Here is a 25,215-nt window from a genome sequence, read left to right as displayed (position 1 = left end):
CGGTGGGGAGAATAGTAGACAATTTATTTAATACATTTACCCAGCTGCTGAGAAAAGGTATTACTGAGATAGATGAAAGAGGTTCCTAAAACGGTAAAGTGATGACAACGGTGAAGTGCCAACCATGAGAAGTTGTTTTAGCAGAGAAACCCACCCTTTCAAACCCAAGAAGCAGCATGGCCTAATGGATAGAGCACAGGCCTGGGAATCAGAAGGAGCTGGGTTCTTATCTTAGCTCTGTCTCTTGTTTGCTGTGTGACTTTGGGCAAGTCACAACTTCTCTGGGCTTGTTACCACAACTGCAAAATGGGGATTAAGACTATGAGTCCTATGTGGGACAGGGACTTTGTCCAATTTGATTAGTTTGTATCTACCACAGCACTTAGTGCTTGACACACAGTAAGCATTCAACAAATGTCATCATTATTATTATTAACCCAAGGAAAAAAAAAGTTGATCCAGAAAAAGATGAAGCTGAAGAGGCCAAGGTCATAGGTATTTGTAACTATGTTGAGCTGACACTTCCCCTTGACCTACATCATTTCTGAAATCTAAGCAATTAAACTCTGGATTCTCATCAAAGTCCTCTGAGGTTCAGGGCGGTCCCTTTCTCCTATTCCTCATTTTCTCTTTTACCAAACTAAGGCAGCCTCCCTTCTTCCCATGGTGGGCTTCCACAGGAAGCACTAATGATTCCAGGTACTCAGGACTGATTGCTCCAAGGCCCAAGGAAAAGAATCCATTTGGAGGGTAACCAAGTAGGGCAAAGACTAGCCAATAACAGGAGAGATCAACATTGCCAGTCTCAAATCCGCCTTTGCTGCTAACTCTCTGTGTTGCCGTAGGCAAACCATTTAATGCTCTGTGCCTTAAAGTTTACCCAGCTGAAAAATGAGGTGGGCTAATTAGAGCTTTTTTTTCCCCAGAATTAATTCTTGTCATCCAAAAGGTGGTCTTGGTAGTTAAGACACAGAAGGCATAGCTTGAAGGGCACATTAAAGATTGTACTAGCCCCATGGCTTCCTGGAGTCCACAAATGAAGGAAATGGGTTAAAGTGGGTACTTAAGTGTCAAAACATGGTGGTGTGAAAACGGTGGTTATCGGACTTGAATGGTTCTCTTTCTTATTTTCAACCATCGGTCCGAACTGAGACTCTACAGACTGGACTGCCACATCATAAAGGTCAAGTTCCACAGCTCCTGATCGAGGTTGAATTATGAGCTTTCTTCTTGACTCCAGGGAGTGCTCCATGTGATGGTAGGTTATCAGCTCACTTCTTGGCTCTGCCATGAAGAAAGTGGGTGGAACAATCCTTCCCTGATTATTATGACTGGCTTCCCTGATTATCCAGGACTATGCATTCCTTTATGCCTCCCCTCGTTGGATCCGACACACCTCATCTGGGATCAATCAGAAATTCTCCACATAAATTCATTTCTGCACTCTGATGCCTGACTCCATTTTCCCTTTCCTTGCAACATCCCAAATCAATCAGTTCATCAGTGGCATTCTGGCCGTTCATTCTCAGTCTCCTTCATGGGCTCCTCCTCCCCCTCCCATCCACTAACTGTAGGGGTTCCTCAAGGGTCAGTTCTTGGCCCTCTTCTGTTCTCCATCTACACTCACTCCCTTGGTGAACTCATTCACTCCCAAGGCTTCGACTATCATCTCTGTGCTGATGACACCCAAATCTTCATCTCTTCCCCTGCTCTCTCCTCCTCGTTTCAGGCTTGCAGCTCTTCCTGACTCCAGGGCATCTCCACCTGGATGTCTGCCCGCCACCTAAAACTCAACAAGTCCAAATCTGAGCTCCTTATCTTCCCTCCCAAACCCTGTCCTCTCCCTGACTTCCCTGTCACTGTGGATGGCATGACCATCCTTCCCGTCTCACAGGCCCGCAGCCTTGGTGTCATCCTTGACTCAGCTCTCTCATTTACCCCACACATCCAGTCCGTCACCAACACTTGCCGGTCTCACCTTTAAAATATCAACAAGATCCGTCCTTTCTTATCCACCCACACGACTATCGTGCTAATGCAAGCTCTCAAAATAACCCGGCTGGATTACTGTGTCAGCCTTCTCTCTGATCTCCCTTCCTCCTGTCTTTCCCCACTCCAGTCTATTCTTCATTCCACTGCCCGGATCATCTTCCTGCAGAAATGCTCTGGGCATGTCACTCCCCTCCTTAAAAACTTCCAGTGGTTGCCTATCAACCTCCACACAAAACAAAAACTCCTCACTCTTGGCTTCAAGGTTCTCCATCACCTTGCCCCCTCCTAACTCAACTCTCTTCTCTCTTTCTACTGCCCACCCTGCATGCTCCACTCTTCTGCCGCTCACCTCCTCACTGTACCCCGTTCACGCCTATCCCGCCGTCGACCACTGGCCCACATCTTACTGCTGTCCTGGAATGTCCTTCCTCCTCACCCCCGCCGAACTCTCTTCCCCTCTTCAAAGCCCTACGGAGAGCACACCACCTCCGAGAGGCCTTCCCAGATTGTGCTACCCCTTTTCCCTCTGCTCCCTCTCTGTTCCCCCTCTGCCCTCTGCTCCTCCCCTTCCCCCTACCTCTCCTCTCCACAATGTGCTCATTTGTATATATTTTATTACCCTATTTATTTTGCTAATTTATTGTACATCCCCTTGATTCTATTTATTGTGATTATGTTGTCTTGTTTTTGTCTGTCTGTCTCCCCCGATTAGACTGTAAGCCCGACATTCGACAAAGATTGTCTCTATCTGTTGCCAAATTGTACATTCCAAGCACTTAATACAGTGCTCTGCACATAGTAAGTGCTCAATAAATACTATTGAAAGAATGAATGAGCACTAACTGTGTGCAGAGTACTGACTAAGCCCTTGAGAAGGTACAATACAATAGAGTTGGCAGGCATGAACCCTGATGACAAGGGGGCCGAAGGGAAGAGATGGTGGGCTGAGAGGTGCAGGGAGACATGTAAAAATGAACAAACCACTAATAAGGAAAGCCTAGTTATACTTCGGGTCTGTTATTAAGGTAGAGGCTGTGTAACTGTGAGGAATCGCTTACAAGCAAGCCTGTCTTCCCTTAATAGGCTAAGGCTGGCTACAGCTGACCCAAAGGAGCAAGGAGAGCCAAGAAGGTGGGGGAGGAGAAGGGAAGGGGGTGGCTCAGGGAGGAGACCCGTTGCCTGTAGCAGCTGTCCAGTAATAACCAAGCCATCTTTAAGAGACTGTGCCTGGGCAATCTTGGTAGTTTTGCATTCAGTGTGGCCTAGTAGAAAGAGCACAGGCCTGGGATTCAGAGGACCTGAGTTCTAATTCCAACTCTGCCAATTGCTTACTGTGTGACTTGGGCAAGTCAGTTAACTTCTCTGGGTCTCAGTTTCCTCAACTGTAAAATGGGGATTCAATACCTGTTTTCCCTCCTACTTAGACTGTGAGCCCCATGCAGGACAGGGACTGTGTCCAACCTAATTAACTTGTACTTATCACAGTGCTTAGAACAGTGTTTGACACATAGTGAGCACTTAATTGCCTTAAAAAGGGATCTTACAATCTAGTGTGGGACAGAGACATCAAAATAGATTATAGATAGGGGAAGTGTCAGAGTATAAAAGTATAGACACAAATACTATGGAGGTGAGAGTGGAGTCATTATCAGAGTTTTTGAGGAATACAAACCTCAAATGCAGAGGTAATGCAAAAGCATTGGTGGGGAAATGAGAGGTTGGTCAGGAAAGGCATCTCTGAGGAGTTGTGATTTAGTAAGGCTTAGAAGAGAGTGAGAGTTGGGGCCTGTCAGATATGAATGAGGACAAAGTTCCAGGCCAGAGGGAGGACATGAACAAGGGGTCTGCAGCGAGAGAGATGGGATCGAGGCCCACTAAGAAGGTTACTTTTAGAGGAGCCAAAAGGGTGGGCTGGGTTGTAATGGGAAATTAGCAAGATTAGGTAGGAGGGGGATGAAATGATCACTGAGTGGAGACAAGGCAAGCACCTCCAGCTGAAGCTACAGAAATGAGGTGAGCTGAATTTATCCAGTGACCAAAAGTCCACTCACTTCAACAGTTCTACATTTTGTTTTCAAAATGCAGTTTATCGACAGACCTCCTTTTCACAGACTCTCTCACACAAGAGGATCATAACAAGCCTTCCATAGAATGCCCATCATCAGTGATAATTCCTGGTGTTTTTTCTCCTATATGAAAATATAATGGGGAACCAAATAAAATTAGCTATCAGGAGAAAAAGCTGTAGCAGGTATTTTGAGAGCTCCGAAAAGAGTGATGCAAAACGGTATTCACTGTTATTTTCTCCCCAGACCCAAATCACCACCACCACCATCTTCAGGTGCCATCTTACACAGCCATTTGAGAAGAATAATAAGAAGCAAACAACTCTGCCATGGTAAATCAGAAAGGCCATTTAGTTTTTCTGTATTTTGTTTATAAATTAAGTCACTGAGACATTAAAGCAACAGTTCTCTCCTTTCTGGACTATCCTATAAAATAATTGACTACAAAGTGAGCTCTGCATCCTAAGCCGGAAGGCATCAAAATCAATTATCTTATGGTGTAACCCATCACAAAGGGATCATTGCAATTAGCATAATATGCATTAACATGTGCTGTGAGTTTTACTTTATTGTTCTTGAAAAGTTGAAAAATCCCTTTAGGGTTTTCTGGATTTTTTTTAAATTTTGGTTTTCTCATTTTTTTTGCATCTGATGTTTGATGATGAAGCGAGGATCCATGCAAAAAGGTATACTTCCTCTCTGACCAGGCTCCAATTGTGTAAAGCTACTGTCGGTTGAGACAGGCTTTTTTTTCATCACTAAGACATTTTAGTACACATTTTCCAGAAGATTTCAATTTCATATTGGAGATTGATCAAGCAGAAACTCATTGCCTGGTTAAATTGTTTCATCCTCTAAGTTCAACAAGGGCTCCTGCATCCCCGAGCCAGTTTGAAACTGTTTGTTCTTTGCTTCTGTATATAGCAGCTCAAGGCTTTATTAAGTCTTCCAAGCAGCACCAGCTCTATGACATCAGACAGTTCAGTTGTAATTGGATCTCAGAGTGGATTTATTCACAGTTCTGTGACTTGAAAGGTGTCAAACTTTCCTGTTCTATTATGGCATTGACATGAAACATTGCACAGAGTTCTTGCACATATGGAGGAGTCTAAAACACTACGCCTATAGATCTGGTAAGCCACAGACCTCAGTGGCTATGAAAATATGAATAATGACACCTGCTATTCAAATGGCATCATCATCATCATAATCATCATCATTAATTGTATTTATTGAGTACCTTTATTTATTTATTTATTTATTTAGTATTTATTGAGTACCTACTATGTGCAGAGCACAGTGTCCGCAGTAAAATGAGAGAGTAAAATGTAACAGAATTGGCAGACACGTTCCCTGTCCACAATGAGTTTATTCATTCTAGAAGGAGAGACAAGTATTAATATAGATAAATAACTTATATAATTGAAAGATATTCAACTGTATTTATTGAGTGCTTGCTGCATATAAAGGGCTGTACTAAGCGCTTGGGAGAGTGCAATATCACAATAAACAGACACATTCCCTGCCCTCAGTCTGTAAGGTGAGGTAGGAGGGGGCAAGATAATGGAGAGCTTTAAAGCCAATAGTGAGGAGTTTTTGTTTGAATCAGAGGTGGATAGGCAACCACTGGAGATTTTTCAGGAGGGGTCTGACATGCCCTGATCATTTCTGTAGAAAAGACAATCTGGGCAGTGGATTGAAGTATGGATTGAAGGGAGGAGAGGCCTAGAAGGTGGGGAAAGAATTCTCCAAATGGAACTCGCAGAGAAAGTCCCATTTTAATGAGGAAGGCTCATGGAAGGAATGTGGTTTGGCAGTGCAGAAGGCTTGTGAAAGAATGTGGAGTAGCATGGTTTAGTGGATACAGCCTGGGCCTGGAAGTGAGAAGAATGTGGATTCTAATTCTAGCTCTGCTACCTGTCTTCTCTGTGACCTTGGGCAAGTCACTTCACTTCTCTGGGCCTCAGTTACCTCATCTGTAAAATGGGGATTGAGACTGTGAGTCCCATGTAGGACAGGGACTGTGTCCAACTTGATTAACTTGTCTCTACCCTAGGACTTGACAGGGTTCGGCACATAGTACCATAATTGTTATTATTATTAAAGTTGAGAAGAAGGGTGTATCAGCTGGGGATAGAGGAGAGAAGGCCAGGACAGTAGGACAATTGAGAGCGACAGACACCAAGGAGATATCCTTGGGAGAAGTGAAGAAGACAGCAGTGCCGCAAAAAGTGGCAGACCCTTTGAAAATACTTTAAATACTTTCACTGTATTATTTGAGTAAAAACACCAGAGGGTAGAACACCAGCTACACAGGACATATAACCTTGCCAAAATAGCAGAGATTGCCAAGCCTTGATTTTAGGAAGAAGTAGTCCAGAGAGTTGGGATTGAAAGCTATGGAGGTGTTTGTGATATTCCAACCCATTCCTTTCCTATTGAAGCAAGCATGGAAAAAGCAAGAGCAAGAATGAAATGAAGACCAGCGGACACAGGTGGGTTAGAAATTAAACCAAAGGGAAAAGGAAATTTGGAGCTCAGACATTTCCGTGAAAGCATGAAATAGGTTTCACTCCAGTGTCAAGAGCTGGAACTGAAATGAGGGATCTGTCACTTGCAGGAAGGCAAAAATTCAACAGAAGACTTGAAACACGTGCTTGGGGATGGTGCCGGAAGGAAGGAACCTTAGAGGACAATAATCCATGAGATAAAATTTAATTACAAAAGAATAAAAAAACAACAATTTTAGTCATAATAGCCCTCCTCTGCAGATGCATTTGCTGCATTTGATCTCAGTCAGGAGTTTAATAGTTTTGTGAGACCCGGAATGAAGCGATAAAAACCAAATGTGTGTTTTCTTTGTGGGGCTTTTTGCCAGAAGGACAAATTGTTGTGAGGGGTAAGTCAGGCAGCACGTGCAGTCCAGCTTGAGTGACTGAATCTCCATTAGGTCAAAAAGCCCATTTGAACTCCATAAAGTAGAGTCCAGGCTCACCAGCACTGGGGTTGGAAGGGACTGTTTTACGACTAGCATTCCACAAGTAAACTGTAAGCTCCTTGTGAGCAGGGAGAGTCTCCATTATAATGTTATATTGTACTTTTCCCAGCGCTTAGTGAAATAAGTGCTAGATTGACTGACTGGATCTAGAATTAAACAAATGAACCTAGGAGGCTGGGGAAAGAGGCCCACCCAAACTTAGCTAGGTCTCGTCTCATGTGTGTGTGTGTGTTTTGGGAGGGATGCACGTGTGGATTATCTCTTTTGGATCAGCATTATCCTTGATAATGCCCCAATCTGGGCCATCCGCAGTTGCTGACTTTTCACTCTGAGAGCAAAATCAGGGATTTTGGATAAGCTGCAAAATGCTAATAGGACAGAAAGCCAACCTTCTCACTACTGCCAACCTTTTCCCTGTGCCTGAATCTTATCTATCTCGCTGTCGACTTCTCACCCTCATCCTGCCTCTGATGTGGAATGCCCTTCTTCCTCAAATCCAACAGACAATTACTCTCTCCTCCTTCAAAGCAATATTGAAGGCACATCTCCTCCAAGAGGCCTTCCCTAACTAAGCCATCCTTTTCTCCTCTCCAACTCCCTTCTGGTTCACCCTAACTTGCTCCTTTTCTTCATCGCCCCTCCCAGCCCCACAACAACTATGTATATATCTGTAATTTTATTTATTGATATAAAAGTCTATTTCCCCCTCTAAACTGCAAGCTTGTTGTGGGTAGGGAATCTGTTATATTGTTATTGTTATTGTACTTTCCCAAGCTCTTAGTACAGTGCTCTGCAGACAGTAAGTGCTCAATAAATATGATTGACTGAGTAGTTCTATTCATTGGAAAATCTCATCTCTGGTCAGAGACCTAGAATGAGCAAGTCTAGGAGTCCAGCTCAGAAAACTCTGGTGGCTATCACACCATTATCTCTATGGAGTGGACATTTCATTCATTCATTCATTCAATCATATTTATTAAGCGCTCACTGTGGAGAACACCGTATTAAGCAATGAGAGACAATCCCTGCCCACACTGGGCTTACAGTCTAGAAAGGAGGAAACAGACATCAAAAGAAGTAAACAGGAATCAATATGAATAAATAAAATTACAGATATATACATATATACATAAGTGTTTTGGGGTATTGCGGGGAGAGCAGAGGGAGTGAGTTGAGGTGACACAGAAGGGAAGAGGAGCTGAGGAAAAGGGGGCTTAGTCTGGGACTTATGAGGCCATCTTGAGCTGGACAAAGCAGTGACAGCTCTGACAGTAGGAAGGTCACTCTGGAACCCAGAAGTTGCTAATATGGGAGAGGGGACAAAACTTCTTCGGTGTCATCCCAAGTCTGCAGGCAAAAATCCAAAAGAATCGCTTAGCTCAAACTGTTGAAGATAAGTAATGCTGAACTGTTTTGGAAACTGGCTTCACTCTCAAGCAGCTTCCCTGGGGGTGAAGATCCTTTCTGAGCTCTGGAAATGAGTTTGCCACCCTCCAGATTCTTATTTGGGGGAAGTATTTATTGAGCATTTACTATGTGCAGAGCACTGTACTAAGTTCTTGGAATGTACAATTTGGGAACAGATAGAGACAATCCCTGCCCAATAAAGGGCTCACAGTCTAATCGGAATTGTGGTCCCTACTGTCACTACCCAGCTGAATACTGGGTAAGGGAAGGCCCTATACCTGAAATTCAGCTTAGGAGAGTAGGTTAGGAAGGAATTAGGGGAAATAAGGCACAGACAGGAGGTGGGTATCTGGGTAATGACATTAAAGTGACATTTCACCTCCCTCTTTCCTAACCCCTTTCACCTCCTCTTAGTATCTGAGGAAAACTTTTTTAAAATGGTATTTTTTAAATGCTCATTATGGGTCAACCACTGTTCTAAGCTAAGCGGGGTAGATACAAGTTATCTACAAGTTATCAGGCCCAGGATCTGCCCTGACCCAAATGGGGCAAACAGTTTAAGTAGGAGAGAGAATGGGTAGTGAATCACCATGTTACTGTTGAGGAAAGAGAAAGTTAAGTGACTTGCTCAAGGTCACACAGCGGGTGAGTGGTAGAGCTGGAATTAGAACACAGGTCCTCTGGCTCCCAGACACGTGCTTTATCCACTGGGTCACATTGCTTCTCATCTGTCTAAAAAGCCTAACCTGCACCCACTGGCCACATGCAACCATTACTAAAAATAAGCCTATTCCTCCACAAAACTCTCCCCCCTTCACTAATCATCTCCATCTGACAGCCCCATCTGTTGAACTACTATGGCTCTCTCCCATGTTCTAAGTACCCCAAATGAGCTCCTGCATGCTCTGATTGCACCTCTTTGACCTATGTGAATTTAGCCCTGCTTATCTCAGCATCCTTTAGGGACTTGTCATTATCCATGCTCCACACTTGAACAATGGATTGCCATAGCAAAGAACTAAACTCTAACACTGGCAGAGCAGCTGTTCTCTGGGACCTGCCCTTTGAGGATCCACTGGTATTGTATGAAGAAGGGGATTCTGTGAGAACATAGGTTCCTCATGGTGATGGCCCAGTTTCCTAAGGGTGGAGACACCTGGGGAGAAGATTCCTTAGAGTATCACTGCCCCGTGGTGGTACCTATGAAAACGTATACATGCTCTCAGAAATGAATTAATCCACTCAATTCCTCTCCTCCCAGGGGATTAGTGAGGACCCACCACTTCAAGAGAACCATCTCTCATTACCATTCTTGCATTTCATTTTCTTATTCCAGTTTCAACTTCCATGAGAGCTGTTGCTTTTACCAAACTTGAATACAAGCAGTCCTTAACTTGAGAAGCGGTGTTGCCTAATGAGTAGAGCACAGCCCTAGGAGTCAGAAGGAACTGAGTTCTAATCCTGCCTCTGACACTTGTCTGCTGAGTGACCTTGGACAAGTCAGTTAACTTCTCTGAGCCTCATTTACATCATCTACTTGAATCTCTCCCGTGCCGCTCCCACCCAGCATGGGTGAGCTTTGACTTGTAGCAGATTGCCTTCCACTTGCTAGCCACTGCCCAAACTAGGAATGGAATGGGTATGCCTCCTGTAATGGAGGTAAAGTACTGAAAACTCTCCAGGTGCAATCCTGAGAAGGGGTCCAAAGCCTGCTTGTACCTAATTTTAGTCTTCTTTGAGGCACTATAGAAAGGAAAACTATCAATTGCTGTAAACCTGGTGTGGCCATCAGAGTTCATTATTTTCCCATTGCTTCCTGAGAGTTTTCCTTTCATTGGGGAATGTTGTAGCAGCACATTGCATTAACTTATTATTCCATAGTCTAAACGGGCACGTGTGGAGAGTGGTTCATAGGTATTTCCCTCAGTTAACTGAAAACATGAGCATCTGTTTATTATTTTATCTATTTGATGGGTATTTGTCTATTGTTTGTCTATTTGATGGGTATTGGGTTCCTTTGGTTTCCCCATTGTATTGTAAACTAGGGACCTTATATTACACCTCTATCTTATGATTCAAAGTTTCTGGTAAAAGGCTTTGCCCACATTAGATACTCAGTACCATGTCCTGCATACGAAAGGCACTCAGTACAGTGTTTTGTATGGAGTAGATGTTCAGTCAGTCATCATCATGATTGTCCAAGAAGGGCAGTCTGGGAAGATCAATATCAAGATTATGATCAAAATTATGATTATGATTTTAAAAGATGCATGGTTTAGTGGTTAGAGCACCAGCCTGGGAGTCAGAAGATCATGGGATCTAATACCAACTCCATCTGCAGTGTGACCTTGGGCAAGTTACTTCACTGCTCTGTGCCTCAGTTATCTCATCTGTAAAATGGAGTTTGAGATTGTGAGCCCTGTATGGGACAGGGAATGCATCCAACATGATCTGCTTGTAACCACACCAGCACTTAGAATCGTGCCTGGCCCATAGTAACTGCTTTCCAAATATCATAATTATCACTATTATCAAAAGGGCACTGATTCATATCTAGATTGGCTTATTCTTACTACTTCTTCCCTGATCTAGATTTCACCTTTCCATGTATTCAGCCAATGGGTTCAAGAAAACTGGGGCATAAACCTGACCTTAGCCAGGTCCTTTAAACTAATGAAGAAAAACTGCCTCTAATATGCCTCCAGTCTCTTCTTCTTCCTGCCAGGCTCTTTGGGAAGCATGGAGAAAGTGTGGAGGGAGCATGGCAGGAAGCACTGAGGGAACAGATATTGTCATCCATCTCATTATACAGTGAAAGGAGGCCCAGAAATGTTCAGAATTTTTTTAGAAGAGAAATTGTTGTCCAGGATGGCATGGTATTTTGAAGGTCCTCACCATAAGAATGAGCTAGCGCCCAGTGAAACTTGGGAATTCCATTATCCCCCTTTGCTTCTCTCTTTCCCAGCTTATATCCTTCCAATCCTCATTCCAGTCTTTCTGCACCACATCAAGACTTTTTATCATAGCATTTTAAGGGCTTTCTATATGCTAAACACTAAGGTAAATGCAACCTTATGAGTCCTGTCCCACATAAGGCTCACTTTTGCACTCACAATCTCCCATTGCACTTTTGTACATGTATCAGTTTACATAGCACTATTTAACCACTTCTTTTGAATGGTATTTGTTAAGTACATACAATGTGCTAATCACTATAGTAAGTGCTGGGGTAGATATAAGCTAATGGATTGGACACAGTCCATGTGCCATATGAGGCTCACAGTCCCCACTTTACAAACAAGGTAACTGAGACCCAGAGAAGTTAAATTCATTCAATTATATTTATTGGGCACTTACTGTGTGCAAAGCACTGTACTAAGTGCTTGGGAGATTATAATATAACATCAGACACATTCCCTGCCCACAACGAGTTCAGAGTCTAGAAGGGGAGACAGACATTAATATAAATAAATAAATATATAAATAAATACATAAATTACAGATATATACAGATGTATACATAAGTAGGGTGGGGGTGGGAGGGAGGATGAATGAAGGAGCAAGTATAAGCGGCGCAGAAGGGAGTGGGAGAAGACGAGAAGAGGGCTACATCAGGGCAGGCTTCCTTCAGGAGATGTACTTTCAATAAGGCTTTGAAGTGATGGAGGGCAATTATCTGTCTGTTATGATCAGGGAGGGTGTTCCAGTTCAGAGGTAGGATGTGGGTGTGAGGTCAGAGGCGAGATAGACAAGATCGAGGTACAGTGAGAAGGTTAGCACCAGAGGAACAGTGTGCAGGCTGGGTTGTAGTAGGAGAACAGTGAGGTGAGGTAGGAGAGGACAAGGTGACTAAGTGTTTTGAAGCCAATGGTGAGGAGTTTTTGCTCGATCCCAAGGTGGAAGGGCAACCACTGGTGTTTCTTGAGGAGTGGGGAATCATCATCTGAACTTTTCTGAAGGAAAATGATTCAGCTAACAGAATGGAGTATGAGCTGGAATGGATAGAGAAAGGATGCAGGGAGATCAGCTAAGAGGCTGATACAATAATCAAGGTGGGATAGGATAAGTGCTTGCATTAATGTAATAAGCGACTTGCCCAAGGTCATAGAATAGACAAGTGGCAGAGCCAGGATTAGAACCCAGATCCTTGCTCTATTCAGTAAGTCACACTGCTTCTCCTATTTCTAAATTATTACACATCTGTCTCCCTTGTTAGATTGTAAACTTCTTATGAGCAGGAATCCTATTTCCTACAGTCTCTTTTCCAGTGGTATTTGCTAAGCTCATACTTTGTGCCAGGCACTGTACTAAGCACTAGGATAGATGCAAGGTTTGATACTGTCCGTGTCCCACATGGGGCTCACAGTTTTAATCTCCAATTTACAGATGAGGTAACTGAAGCATAGGGAAGTTAGGTGACTTGCCCAAGGTCACCCAGCAGACAACTGGTGGAGCAGGAATTGGAACCCAGGTCCTACTGACTCCCAGGCCTGTGCTCTATCCACTAGGCCATGCTACTTCTGTTTCATTGTATTCTCCCAAGTGCTTAGTACAGTGAGCTCCACAAAGAAGCATGGGAATGAAAGATGAAAGTTAGTTCAGGAAACTGCCTGAATAATAATAATAATTGTGGTATTTGTTAAGCGCTTACTATGTGCCAGGCACTGTACTAAGTGGTGGGGTGGATACAAGGAAATAGGGTTGGACACAGTCCCTGTCCCACATAGGGCTCCTAGTCTTAGATCCCATTTTACAGATGACATAACTGAGGCACAGACACTTGAAGTGACTTGCCCGAGGTCACACAGCAGACAAGGGACAGTTGACTATGTACTGGTGGTGTATATAGCACCATATGCACTATTTCTTCCAGCCAGTTGTGTACCCACTGGAGCATGGAGTGGAATAAGCAAGCACACAGGCATGGGTAGGGCACATTGCAAAGACTGAGTCAATCAGAGTTATTTATTGAGTGACTGTGTGCAGAGCACAGTAGTAACTCTTAATAGAGTTGGTGATAATGCTCGCTGTCCTCAAGAAGTTTACAGTCTAGAGATCTCCTACCTCTCTGGTGGTTCTTCTCAGTCTCTTTTGGGGGACACTTATGCTGTTCCTCAGTCCTCAACTGTGGGCATCCCTTAAGTCTCCCACAGTTTCAATTACCATTTCTTTAAGGATCACTTCCAAATCTAGCTCACTGGTCCCAAACTCTCACCTGCTCTACAATTTCACATTTCTTCTATCTCAAAGACATTTTCACAAGAAAGTCAGGCTCACAATCCAAGCGAAGTGTGTCTAAAACTGGTCTCATCTTCCTACATAAATACATTCTTCCTCCAAGTCCCAGTTGATGCCACCACCATCCTCCCTGTCTGATAAACTCGTTATCACCCTAGATTCCCTCACTCTCTTTCAACTATTGTGTCCAGTCTGCTGTTAATTCCTGCCTGTTTTTCTTTGACAACGCTTTACATACCTGTCCCTCCCTCTACAGGTAAATAATGATCAGTCTGATCTAAAAACTTGTCATATCCCAGTTGGAGTATCGAATCTGCCTCCTCATTGCTTTCCCTAAATAAACTTCCTCATTTTTCCAATCCATACTTCATTGTCATCTGAACTATTTTTCTCAAGTGTTGTTCAGCATATCTCTCTCCATTCCTCAAAAACCTACAGATTACCCATTCTTCTCTTCTCAAACCAAAATTCTTCAACTGATCAATCTTGAACATTGACCTTAATATATTCTATCAACTCTTTCCCTCTTATCAGTTGCCTTTTCTGTCTACACTCCAGCTCAAATCTTCATTCCCACCCACGCTAGCCAACTCACTGTCCTTCATTGTCGATTCCTGCCTTTAACCCCAGTTCGCTCTCCTGTCTTGAACTCCCTCCCCCTGCAAATCCACCAGACCACAGCTCTCCCCATCTTCAAAAACAACTATTCACTGATAAAGTCCCATCTTCCCAGGTCACTACCATCCAACAACTACTTTTAGTGGTTGCTGATACATTGTGCCCCTCTCATTTTGCACCTGGAAAGTCTCCAGTACCCTACCAATCTGCTATGGAAGGGAGAGTCAAGCAGGGGCATACCCATCTCATTCTTCGCTTGACCAGAGGCTAGCGAGTGGAAGGCAATCTGCTACAAATCAAAACTCACCTGTGCTGGGCAGCAGCGGCATGGGAGACAGAGGTGGAGAATCAAGTTTACTGTATGGAAGAAGGCAATGGTAAACCACTACTGTATTTTTACCAAGGAAACTTTACCAAGATAGACTACCAGAATGATTGCAGATAGAGGTAGGGCATCCTGGGAGAAATGTGTCCATGGAGTGGCTATGGGTTGGAAGTGACTCAACAGCATAAGACAAGATACTTTGAGACATGCATGTTCCCAATTTACATTCACTTTCACACATTTGTTCATCTGTTTATCCTTCCATAGTTTTGCTTTCAACAGATGTAACATTCTGTGCATATCTAGTCTGCCAGCCTCTCCAATTTTAATGCAAGCATCTTAATAGCCACTTAGTTGTTGTTGCTTAGTTTTGCTCCCCCAAACCCTTATTACAGAGCTCTGCATAACACAGTTGCTCATTAAATGCTATTGAATGGTGGATGGGTAGGCAATCCATACAGGATTATTAGAAGAAAAATTAAGGAAGTAGGGAGGGAGTTAGAGATGATAGATGGCCTATTCTTAAATGTGAAGATGGATGCAAAAGCTGCCACTTGCCACACTATTTCTCCAAGAACCAAAAACATTGAATTCCAGACTGAATGATTTATTACTTAACCCATTTTGGAACTGTTAATTTATACTTGAAGATCAGGCCTTCTGATGTCAGGCTTCCCTATTCTTTGGATCACATTGTCTCTCTCCATGTTCACTGCTAGCTGACTAATTCTTTTTTCTTGTGGCATTTGCTAAGTACTTACTGTGTTAAGCACATGGAGCTGGAATTAGAATCCAAGTCCTTCTGACTCCAGGGCCTGTGCTTTATCTACTATGCCATGGTGCTTCTCTTATTGATTTATTTTATTATGGCCAGCTAATGTACCAAACAGTCCCATGAAACCTGCTGATTTTTGTCTTCAGCACTGGATCCCTGAGCCCTGAGATCACGTCTATCTCACCACCAACCTCTTGCCCATGTCCTGCCTCTATCCTGGAACTCCCTCCCCCTTCATATCTGACAGACCAATACTCTACCCACATTCAAAGACTTACTAAAATCACATCTCTGCCAAGAAACCTTCCATAATTAAGCCCTCCTTCCCCCTATTCCCTCTCCCTTATGTATCATCCTAGCATGTGGATATGTACCCTTTAATCACCTCACCCTTAACCCCACAGTCCTTCTATCTCCCCTTTTAGACTGCGAGCTCCTTGTGGGAAGGTAATATATCTACCAACTGCTTTATTGTACTCTCCCAAGCACTCAGTTCAGTGCTCTGCCATAATAAGCACTTAATAGATATAACTGATTGATTCTACCTCTGAACTAATGAGATAGGCTTTCCATTTTGCCCATTCTGAGTTGTAAAGTGAATGAGCCAGTGGTGGGGTCCAGGAGGGGAAGAAAACTTTTTCTGATGCTGTTGTTGTTTTTTAAATGGTATTTCTTATGTGCTTCCTTTGTACAAGCCATGGTACTAAGCACTGGGGTAGGTACAAGATAATCAGGATGGATACCTGATCCCCTGATCTCTCTTCCTCTCTCCAACTTTGCATCTCCTCCTGCCTTCTGGACATCTCTACTGGGCTGTCCTTCCACCATCTCAAACTTAACATGACCAAAACAGAGCTTCTTATCTTCCCTGCCAAACTCTGTCCTCTCTTGAACTTTCCCATCACTGTAGACAGCACAGCCATCCTTCCCATCTCACATGCCCATAACTTGGTGTCATCCTTGACTCCGCTCTCTCATTCAACCCACATATCCAGTCTGTCACCAAATCCTGTCAGTCTCACCTTCACAACATCACTGAGATCCTCCCTTTTCTCTCCATTCAAACCGCTACCGCGTTAGTACAATTGCTCATCTTGTCCCACCTAGATTACTGCATCACCCTCTTTTCTGACCTCCCATACTTCACTTGGCAGCCCGGATTATCTTTCTACGGAAACACTCAGGGCATGCCAACCCCCTCCTCAAAAATCTCCAGTGATTGCTCATCCACTTCTGTATCAAGTTAAAACTCCTCACTATTGGCTTAAAAGCTCTCCATTACCTTGCCCCCTCCTACCTCACCTTCTTTCTCTCCTTCTACAACCCAGCTTGCAGACTTCACTCCCCTGGTACTAACCTTCTCACTGTGCCTCCATCTCACCTGTCTCACTGCCAACCACTGACCCATGTCCTTCCTCTGACCTGGAACACCCTCCCTCCTCAAATATGCTGTACAATCGCTCTTCCCCCCTTCAAAGTCCTGCTGCAGGAGCATCTCCTCCAAGATTCATTCATTCAGTAGTATTTATTGAGTACTTACTATGTGCAGAGCACTGTATTAAGCACTTGGAATGTACAATTTGGCAACAGATAGAGACAATCCCTGTCCAATGACGGGCTCACAGTCTAACTGGGGGAGACAGAAGGACAAAAACAAGATAACATAATCACGATAAATAGAATCAAGGGGATGTACACCTCATTAGCAAAATAAATAGGGTAATAAAGTATATACAAATGAGCACAGTGCTGAGGGGAGGGGGAAGGAGAGGGGGAGGAGCAGAGGGAAAGGGGGCTTAGCTGAGGGGAGGTGAAGGGGGAGTAGCAGAGGGCGGAGGGGGAGCAGAGAGGGAGCAGAGGGAAAAGGGGAAGCTCAGTCTGGGAAGGTCTCTTGGAGGAGGTGAGCTCTCAGTAGGGCTTTGAAGAGGGGAAGAAAGTTAGTTTGGCAGAGGTGAGGAGGGAGGGCATTCCAGGACAGCGGGAAGACGTGGGCCAGAGGTTGACAGCAGGATAGGCATGAATGGGCGACAGTGAAGAGGCGAGCGGCAGAGAAGCAGAGCGTGCGGGGTGGGCAGTAGAAAGAGAGAAGGGAAGTGAGGTAGGAGGGGGTAAGGTGATGGAGAGCCTTGAAGTCCAGAGTGAGAAGTTTTTGTTTCGTGCAGAGGTTGATAGGCAACCAATGGAGGTTTTTAAGAAGGGGGGAGTGACATGCCCAGAGCATTTCTGCAGGAAGATGATCCGGGCAGCAAAATGAAGAATAGACTGGAGTGGGGAGAGACAGGAGGAAGGGAAATCAGAGAGAAGGCTGGCACAATAATCCAGCTCCAGCTGGGATACCTTTCCAAACTAAGCCCCACTTTTCCTCATCTCCCATTCCCTTCTGTGTCACTCTGACTTGCTTCCTTTTCTTGTCCCGCCTCTCCTCATCCCACAGGACATATGTGGGATGTCCTGTAATTTCATTTATTTATATTGATGCTTCTTTACTTTTTTGGTGTCTTGATGCCTGTTTACTTGTATTGATGTCTGTCTCTTCCCTTCTGGACTGTGAGGTCGTTGTGGTCAGGGACTGTATCTCTTTATTGCTCTACTGTACTTTCCCAAGCACTTAGTGCAGTGCTCAGCACACAGTAAGCACTCAATAAATATGATTGAATGAATGACACAGTCCACAGACCTCAGTGTTAATCCCCATTTTGCAGATGAGGGATCTGAAGCATAGAGATAAGTGATTTGCCCAAGGTCACACAGGCCATGCTTTACTAACAGAACCAGAGTGTGGGGAGAAAGGGAAGAAGGAATTTTAGAAAGTGGGTGGGGATGCTCAGTGAGAGTAGACTTCAAGAGTTAATGGACCAGAATACCACCATTTTGGTTTTTTCCCAGCCTTGAGTAGAAGCTCTCATATCTTTTCAGGGAGTTGGCATGGGCAAATCTGGAAGCACAGCATGAACAGGGAATTATTGCTCCCAGTGCCCCCAAGGAGTGGGTACCTTACGATCAGAAGAGAGAGTTCCAATGCACACGGGGAAATCTGTTGTCATTCAAACTGTCAAGACCAAATGACATTTTGTGGCTCCTCTCACAATTACATAGTGGAAGCATTGCCTTCTTTCCTTCTCTTTTCTAGTCATTCCACGGTTGGTTCTTTTAGCAGTCGTTCTCCCCTTATTTCTCTTCTGAGAATTGGAAAATGGGACTGACTTTAAGGGATTTTTTTTTTTTTCCAATTAAAATGAGTCGCAGAAAACTAAGAATGTAACACTTCATTAGCAGGCATTTAATTCCCTAGCTTTTTATTTTTAAGGAAATTAAAAAAACCGTATGCTCTCTCGTACCATTCATGCTTTTCAATTGCAATATACATTATAACCTAGAACAGGGAATTTTTGATAAATACAAGGAATTAAGAAAAGGCTTCAGCCGGAATTACTAACCGTGATTTCTGTCATTTAATGCTGAACAGCCTAAATTGCTGTTTGTGTTTCAAAAGGCAGAAAGAATGAGTAGAAACCTATATTAGATTCAACACACTAGATCCCCTAATATTTTAAACGGGGCAGCTTGCAATGATGGATATCACAATAGTAAATGTTCCATGTGTCCTCTAGATGTACAACAAGGAAATGAAGAGCGGAGTCTCTCTTACTAGGAAACTTTAAGCTATGCCAACACAGCTCTAAACTGTACACTGCTTGTGGGCAGGGAATGTGTTTCTTATGTTGTTATATTGTACTCACCCAAGGACTTAGTACAGTGCTCTTCACACTGAGAAGCAACTTGGCATAGCAGATAGAGCACAGTCCTGGGGGTCAGAAGGTCATGAATTCTAATCCTGGCTCTGCCATTTGTCTGGTGTGTGACCTTGGGCAAGTCACTTCACTTCTTTTGGCTTCAGTTCGCTCATCTGTAAAATGGGGATTGAGACTGTGACCCCCACGTGGGACAGGGACCGTGTCCAACTCAATCAGCTTTCATTCACCCCATCGCTTAGTACAGTGCCTGGCATGTAGCAAGGATTTAACAAATGCCATAATTTATTATTTCTTTTAGACAGTGAGCCCGTTGTGGGCAGGGATTGTCTCTATTTGTTGCTGAATTATACTGTCCAAGAGTTTAGGACAGTGCTCTGCAAACAGTAAATGTTCAATAAATATGATTGAACGAATGAATGTATAAGCACTCAATAAATACGATTGGCTGACTGACAGCATTTTCAGTTTGATTAGTTCGTTGACATCTGTTAAGAGCATGATCAATAAAACTACATTTGCATTGTATGTATGGATTTTATGTAGCTCCAAGCCATCTCATTAAGCATTCAAGAATATGACACACAAAATGTGGTAATATTAGGAGTTTTATAATAGTATTAGTAATAGCAGTAGCATATATTAAGTTCCCACTCTGTGCAAAACACCACACTAAGCACTTGGGAAGTACAATGTAAATAAGTGGCAAATGCCACTTATCTGCCGAGTGACCTTGGGTAAGTCACTTCACTTCTTTGTTCCTCAGTTACTTTACCTGTAAAATGGGGATTAAGACTGTTAGCCCCATGAGGGACAGGAACCGTAAGCCCGTTGTTGAGTAGGGATTGTCACTATTTGTTGCTGAATTGTACTTTCCAGGCACTCAGTATAGTGCTCTGCACACAGTAAGTGCTCAATAAATGCGATTGATTGAATGAATGACTGTATCCAACCTGATTTGCTTGGGTCTACCCTAGTGCTTAGTAGAGTCCCTAGCACTTAGTAAGCTCCTAGCGAATACCATAAAAAAGTGACACCTTCCCTTCCCAAAAGGAGCTTATACACCAATGCAGAGGCAGACAAATAAATGTTGGCAAGTAATTAAATAAATAAATGAATGAACAATTCATTCATTCATTCAATCACATTTATTGAGCACTTATTGTGAGCAGAGCACTGTATTAAGCACTTGGGGGAGTATAAATCACAATAAACAGACACAATCCCCGCCCACAACGAGCTGACAGTGTAGAGGGGGAGGCAGACATTAATACTCATCAATAAATTATAGATACATAAATAAGTGCTGTAGGGCTGGGAGGGAAATGAATAAAGGGAGCAAGTTAAGGTGACACAGAAGGGAGTGGGAGAAGAGGAAAAGAGGGTTTAGTCAGGAAAGGGCTCTTGGAGGAGATGTGCCTTCAGTAAGGTTTCAAAGAAGGGGAGAGTAATTGTCAGATTTGAGGAGGAAGGGCATTCCAGGTCAGAGGCAGGATGTGGGTGAGGGGTCCACAATGAGCTAGATAAGATCGAGGTATAGTGAAAAGGTTAGCATTAAAGGAGTGAAATGTGCAGGCTGGGCTGCAGTGGGAGAGATAGTGAGGTGAGTTAGGAGAAGTAAGGTGATCGAGTGCTTTGAAGTCAATGGTGAGGAGTTTTTATTTGATCTGGAGGCAGATAGGCAACCACGGAGTTTCTTGAGGAGTGGGAAAACACATCCTGAATGTTTGTGTAGAAAAATGATCTGGGTGGCAGAGTGAAGTATGGACTGGAGTGGGGAGAGAAAGGAGGCTGAGACAGTAATAAAGGTGGGATAGGATGTGACGTATATGCATGTATACATAAATGATAATGCAGATTATAGGTAAGAACATAACTGCTAGAGATGGTCGATGGGTTTATATGGCTTGGGATGCTGGAAAAATTGTTAGAAATCCTATACCTTAGAGTGTCTGGAGCTGTCTGTATGATACTGAATTAATATTCTGTTGTTGGGATGTCCTCTTAAGCCCAACTCACCTCATTTCATCCATCTTTGCCCAGCTCAACTCTCCCCTCATCAATAAGCCAATGTTATATTTACCATGATGCAGATCGATCCAGCTGACCTTTTGTTCTGTGGTTCTCCTTTCTCCCAATCTAACCACAGTGAAGGAAACCACCTCTTTGGGTCCACTTTGAGGTTAGCCATCCTCCCTGACAATCATGTCCCACTGACACATGTAGTTCTCACTCACCTATAGCTGTGCCTATCAGAATTGCTTTAATTATGATTTAACGGTGTGAAAATTCACTGTTCTTATGAGGCAGGAGAAAGACAAGAGGCAGATGCTGGAGGCTGTCTCAAGATTCCACTGTGAGAAACTCTGAAAAGAGTTCCAGCTTAGCATTAGATCTGACTGATTGTACAGGGCTTACAAATTCAAGATTGACATTTTAATAAGCCTGCTTTTAAATCAGCATTTGCCAAGTTTCTTTTATATAGAATCCCTTCTAGAACCCCACAGCCGGCATTCATTATTACAGACATTGATTTTACAAAATGTTCTACAAATGCTTTCATAGATCTTTTACTCAATACATTTCCTGCATTTATTCTCTTTACATAAAACATGTTTTCAATTTCATAAGCCCAAGCAAATCTGCTACAGAATTGGTGGCAGGAAAGGGTGACAATTTAGAGACAGTGGATATGCACTTTATATGCTGTCTATGAAAAAGATGGAAATTTCTCCTGAGCATTTTATCTGCCACTTACCATTCTTAGAATAATGGCTGATAATGATGGAAATCACACTGACTAATAGCACTATTAGCATCTTCTGGGCGAGCTTATGCTTTCTGTACTGAGTTCCTTTTTACTACTTGTGGATGGGAGCTTTCTGTGTATAAAGGCGATGAGACAATGAAATAAGTAGTTCAGGAAACGCAATTCATAAAAACTCCTTGGATTCAGTAGCTAATAAGAAAGCAGCGCCCTTCCCAAAACATCTTCCCATCATTTTGTATCCTGGCCCTGACCCACTGACCTGCCCAGCTTCATTCATTCAATCATATTTATTGAGCGCTTACTGTGTGCAGAGCACTGTACTAAGTGCTTGGAGAGTACAATTCAGCAACAGAGACAATTCCTACCCAACAACGGGCTCCCTCAGTGAGGTTTCCCAGAAGTTCCTGTTGGAACACTGAAGCATAAATTAGTTACTGTTCCATAAAGTATATGGCTCAAATGAGATGTCTAGTTAGCAACTTCACATGGAATGTGGCTTTTCTCTAATTGTTCTGCTTTCTTCCTAGGGGCCTTGTTATGCAGGACTCAAAAGATAACCCAAGCATGAAAGTGCTATATTTATTATTACTATTACTGCTACTACTAATAATAATAGTGATAGTATTTGTTAAGCTCTTACCATATGATAAACACTGTACTAGTGTTGGGGTAGATGTAGGATAATCAGGTCCCACACGAGTAAGAAGGGGGTATTGAATCCCCATTTTGCAAGTGAGGGAACTGAGAAGCAGTGTGGCCTATTGGATAGAGCATGGGCCTGTGAGTCGGAAAGACAAGTCTGCCACTTGTCTGCTGTGTGTCTTTGGGTGAGTCACCTAATTTCTCTGGACCTCAGTTACCTCATCTAACAAATGGGGATTAAGGCCGTGAGCACCCTATGGGACATTATAGACAGGAGAAATGAAAGAGTATGATGATATGTACATAGGTGCTCTGGGGCTGAGGTTGGGGTGAGTATCAGTGTACTTAAGGTTACATACCTAAATGCATAGATGACCTAGAAGAGCTAACAGGAGAAATGAGGACTTGATCAGGGCAGGCCTTTTGGAGGAGATGCAATTTTAGGAGAGCTTTGAAGGTGGAGAGAATGGTGGTCCTTTGGAAATGAAGGGAGAGGGAATTCCTGGCCAGAGGGAGGACGCGGGCAAGGAGTAAGTGGTGAAATAGAAGAGGTAGAGGTGTAGTGAGTAGGTTGGCATTGGAGGACCAAAGTGTACAGGCTGGGTTTTAGTACGATATAAATGACATAAGCTATTGTCATACATAGCAATAGGCTGAGGATGGGTTTAAATAGATTCATGTATTCTAATACATCATTCTGTGCAAGTTTTTCCATTCCTCAAAAACTTCCAAATGTTATCCATCCCAACTCTGCATCAAGCATTAACTGTTTATTATCGGCACTTACTCGGCTCTCTCTCTTTTTTCACTACAACCCAGTCCATACACTTGGCTTCCTCTATGGCATTAGCTGAACAAAGAACACAAGCTAGGGAGTACTGAGAGATAAGAGTAGATTTGTAAGGAGGCCCTTAGGATAGATGTACCATTGGTCTGATCAGAAATAGTGCCTGTCTCTCCCTCTAGACTGTAAGCTTATTGTGGACAGGGAACATGTCTGCCATCTCTGTTGCACTGTACTTACCCAAGCAGTCAGTACACTGCTCTGCACTTAGTAAGTGCTCAATGAATCCCACTGATGGTGATGATGATAATGTTCATTGTTTTGTGTTCTTGTCAGATCAGAATTACTCCTATGGTTCAGGGATCTTTCTTTTCTAATCTGTCAGGATTCCCAAACTAAATTTTCTAAGGATGGAATTGTTTGGGAGCATGACATTCCCCAAGACCATTGACATTTCTTTTGATTCCTCTGTGGTGCTAATTCCTGCGAAAGCTCTGGAGAAATCTTCAGGCGGTAATTGTCATTCAGTTCAAATGATGCACCAGAGATTTCTTAAATCAAGGCTTAAACAAATGAAATTGACTTTTATTTACAGTCTCTTTAGCAGGCATTTTTCAAAACCCTCATTCTGTTAAATTAAGATTCTTTCCCCCCTCTGGTTCTACTTTAATTACACTAACAGAATCAGACATTGCCCAGTGCTATTTCTTTAGGTTTCATTACAATTTTCCAAACAGTCTTCTCTGAATAAATGTTTAGAGGAACAGCAGAGGATGGCTACAAATGGTGCTAATGGCAAAGTGGGAAAAGGAGGCAGGACAAGCAAGAGGGCACTGTTAATTGGTGTTTTTATTGGATTGAACTGTTTTCAGTGGATGGTTTTATTATCGATCAATCAATCATATTTACTGAGTCCTTGCTGGGTGCAAAGCACTACATTAACTGCTTGGGCAAGTACATTATAACTAAGTTGGTAGACATGTTCCCTGCCCACAAGGAGTTTAGGGTCTCGAGACTGTCTAGGTACAGATATTCAAATAAATTATAAATATGTACTTAATTCTCTGGGGCTTAGAGTAGGGTGAAAGAAGGAAACAAATCCAAGGGCAAAGGCAGTGCAGAAGGGAGAGGGAATAAGGGAAATGAGAGCTTAGTTGGGGAAGGCCTCTTGGAGGAGATGTGATTTTAATAAGACTTTCAAAGTGGGAAGAGTGATCGTCTGCTGGATATGAAGGGAGAAAGAGCTGAGGCCAGAGACAAGAAGTGGGTGAGGGGTCAGCGGCAGGATAGACGAGATCAGTGTTCAGTGAATAGGTTGGCATTGGAAGAGCAAAGTGAACATGCTGGGTTGCAGAAGGAAATCAGCAAGGGAAGATAGGAGGGGGCAGGGTGATTTAGTGCTTTAAAGCCAATAGTAAGGAGTTTCTGTTTGATGTTTCTGTTTGATATCTAATAAAAACTTCTCTTATCCTTTACAGCTGTCAGCTATTACCACCCTTCTCTCCATGACTGACCATCTGATGGGTACTACAGATTGAATTATCTTGCTTGGTGCGCCTCAATGTGGGGTGTGGAAGCAGAGGGGAAGGAACCATTTCTTTCATTAAACATATTTGCACTTGGATTTGGATGCTCCATTTTACATGTGAACCCTTGAAGGCCTCCTCTCTCTCATAATCTTCGGGGGTCTTCACCTTGATGGGGTTAGGCTCCCCCTAGAATTTTAGGCTGGGCACTAATAAGATGCAGCTGCCAAATGAAGAAATGTTTCCTGTGGTTTGCTATGAAAATTCCCCCTCCATGATTTGTCCTTGTGGACTGGGATCTGAGGATTTTTGTATAGGGCTT

General features: G+C 43.2%; 1 long non-coding RNA gene across 1 annotated transcript; it reads left to right on the top strand.

Annotated features, from left to right (window-relative positions):
• Window positions 1-806: 806 nt before the first annotated feature.
• LOC114815412 lies at window positions 807-25,215 on the top strand. The gene is made up of 3 exons (XR_003763172.1): window positions 807-1,258; window positions 4,305-4,390; window positions 24,846-25,215. It is a non-coding gene; the product is annotated as an uncharacterized LOC114815412 (long non-coding RNA).

Source organism: Ornithorhynchus anatinus, chromosome 1 (assembly GCF_004115215.2).
Source record: "Ornithorhynchus anatinus isolate Pmale09 chromosome 1, mOrnAna1.pri.v4, whole genome shotgun sequence".
In the NCBI taxonomy this organism is placed as follows: Eukaryota; Metazoa; Chordata; class Mammalia; order Monotremata; family Ornithorhynchidae; genus Ornithorhynchus; species Ornithorhynchus anatinus.
The sequence above is the reverse complement of the archived record's forward strand: the minus strand, read 5'-3'. Positions and strand labels throughout refer to the sequence as shown.